The sequence below is a fragment of the Penaeus vannamei genome, chromosome 29 (assembly GCF_042767895.1).
Source record: "Penaeus vannamei isolate JL-2024 chromosome 29, ASM4276789v1, whole genome shotgun sequence".
Classification (NCBI taxonomy): Eukaryota; Metazoa; Arthropoda; class Malacostraca; order Decapoda; family Penaeidae; genus Penaeus; species Penaeus vannamei.
The window spans coordinates 16609502-16612778 of NC_091577.1; positions in this window are offsets into that span (position 1 = coordinate 16609502).

The following is a 3277-nucleotide window of genomic DNA, read 5'->3' on the forward strand; positions in this document are numbered from 1 at the left end:
AATCATTTTATTATTATTATCATTATTATTATTGTCATTATAATCATAATTATCATCATTATTGTTAATAATAAAGGAATTATCATGAAAATCATCATAATTACCTGAATTAATGTTAAAATCACCATAATTTTCCTTTAAAAGCGAAAAAGCGGGTTTGTCGACCTTTCTCTCAAAGGCTGTAATACGCTTGATTTTGCCGTTTTTTCGACTTTTGGGATTTTATTAGTTTTAGCCTTTATTTCATTATAAATAGACTCTATGATTATTATTATCATCAATATTGTCTTTATCTTATGATTACCATCATTATAGTCATTATCGTCATGATTATCATTATTGCAGTTATAATGATTATTTAACTAATTATTACTGCCATTTTCATCATTACAACTATTTTTATAATGATAATAACAATAATGATAATTTTAGAAATAATAATGACTAATACTCATAATAACAATAATAATGATATTATTATTATTTCTGTTGTCATTATTAGTATGAAAATTATTCAGCAAGATTATCAGCTGTTTGCGGACAACTGGCTCACACACACAGCCAGAGTGTTGATACGCTTCCAGCTCAAAGAACCATTGCTTCCCAAGGGCATGGACTCCCTTCACCTGGACTATAAAGAACCCCCGCCGTGGGCAAACAACATGATCGAGTTCTCAGTCCTGAGCTTGTCAAGGAAAAAAGATCAATACTATATGCCTAGCCTAAAGACACAAGTACAAAGGGGTCATTGCTCAAATAACTCCTTCGGGTTGCAGAACATATTACAAGGATGGACCTGTAGATCCCATAAGTCTTACTAGAGGCGCCGGCTTCGCAGCAAGGGATACTACGACAATGCCTCATCGCTCCAAGTTGAAACGGTTGCGATCATGTGAGCCCTGACGCACACGTCGTTAAAGGATGGACACGTGGTCATACACACAGACTCTAGAGCAACCACTGACAGTCTACAGCATAGCATGCCCCAAGACATCTTCCTTCTGACCTCTGTACTCAACATAACCCTTGGCTAGGGTAGAATAATAATCATAAACTGGGTCCCAAGCCACATAGGCATCCAAGAGAATGAGCTTGCTGACAGACTAGCCGAAAAGGGCAGGAGCATGCCCACATAGTTGATACAGGCCGGTCCACTCTAGAGAAAAGGCGCGGGCGGAGCTAGTCTTCGCAAATCTAATTGAACTAAACTGAACTGTAGAATCAGACAGAATCAGAGACAAGACCTGTCTAGCTCCAGTAATATTTCTCTCTGTGCCATCTGCATGAGTATTGTGATTGTGTTGGCATATCCGTGTTTCTTCTTTCAGTGTCTCTTTACATATTTGTGTTATCATATATCCTTCTTGTGTCTTTTATATTATTTATATCGTGTGCAATATAACCCTTGATTTATAATATATTGTTATATAGTGACTCGTTCGTCTGGAATTAACCCTTATATGTGAAGGGGTGTTCTCCTTGCGCACCTCTCACATAATATATGTGAGGAGTGTATAAGGAAAAATTAACACCCCTTCACTTTGTATGAGTGTGCATGTTTGTATGAGTGTGTGCATGTGTGTGTGAGTGTGTGCATGTGTGTGGGAGTATGTGCATGTGTGTATGCATATATGTATATATAGGTGTGTGTAAACACACGCACACATACACAGTGAGAGGCATCGATACACAAATCGTTTAAGGGCCGTACTTTAAAAGTCTACCGCCACCACTGGCGGTGGCGTTCAAGTGGCGGTGGACCAGTTTCGTACTTTAAAATCCCGAACTTCGAACGCCTGGCGTTCCGACGCCCCGAACTGGCGTTATATTATTGGAACCTGAGTGGTGGTGGAGCGCAAGCATCAATGTGTCTTTCATGGTGGCGTAAGACAATGTTCTTCTATACTGTTAAGCCTACACTTAACGAATATTTATTTCATAATAGGCAAAACGACAGAAAATTTGGATAGTGTTTTTATAATCATTTAGTAATTATTTTACAATCGAAATATTTTGAGAAGAATTTACTGCGTATGTTAGAATCTATCCCAACACTTCTCGCCTCACTTTGGTCACCTTATTTCAACGTTATTTCTTAATAATCTGTTGAACTTGAAGCAAATGCATTTTGTAGAATCTTTAATGCGCATTACATAGTATTAAAAACATGATGATCACATGTATGAATAACAAATATTTCGCATTTTGCTAATCTTGGCATAGCCGAAATATTACTTAGCTTATGACTTGTATTCTATGCATGTGTGTGTATACACACACACACGATATATATATATATATATATATATATATATATATATATATATATATATATATATATATATATATATAATTACATGAGCATATATACATACATATACATATATATACATATATTTATACATATATACATATATGTATATATATACACATGTGTGTGTATGTATACACACATAATATATATATATATATATATATATATATATATATATATATATATATATATATATATATATATATATATATATATATACACACACCTATGTCTATCAGTCTGCCTATATGTGTGTGTGTGTATGTATGTGTGCATGTGTGTGTGTGTGCATATGTATATATATATATATATATATATATATATATATATATATATATATATATATATAAACAAATGTACATATTTATGTATGGGCATATACATAACTTTGATATTACTTTAATACTTATAGGCGTTCCATTCCTATTACTTTGAGGTGAATGGGTACATGTGGACTGCAATTGAAATTAGCACATAATCTTGAATGATCCCAGGAGTTTGTGAATATATGTTTCAAGGAAATATTACAGTAAGATGCAAGCACTTTCCAACGATAGATCTCCTTCCTGATAGCAGCCATGCAAACACTCAGTCAAAAATGTCAGGGTATGACTGAGTTTCCTGGTGTATCAGGGGAAATTGGCATTTTAGAGACAGTGTGCATGTGATCCTATTTTAGAATTATATATGACATCTGTAAAACTGCAGACTTTTGGTAAACATTGACTGCAGCACAGAAGTAGAGCAAACTCAGTACATAGAATGTTTGCTTGAAAATATTGTATGTATGCCCTCATATCTTATTTCTAATGTAAGCAACCCTACTAGAGGTTCTGAACTAAGATATGATGCAATTCATTGAAGAATCATGAATTTGATTTTGAGAAGGCATTTGATATGTGTCAGAGAAGATTAATTAGTGAAAATGTTCACATAAACATGGTCATTTAATAGTGGGATATT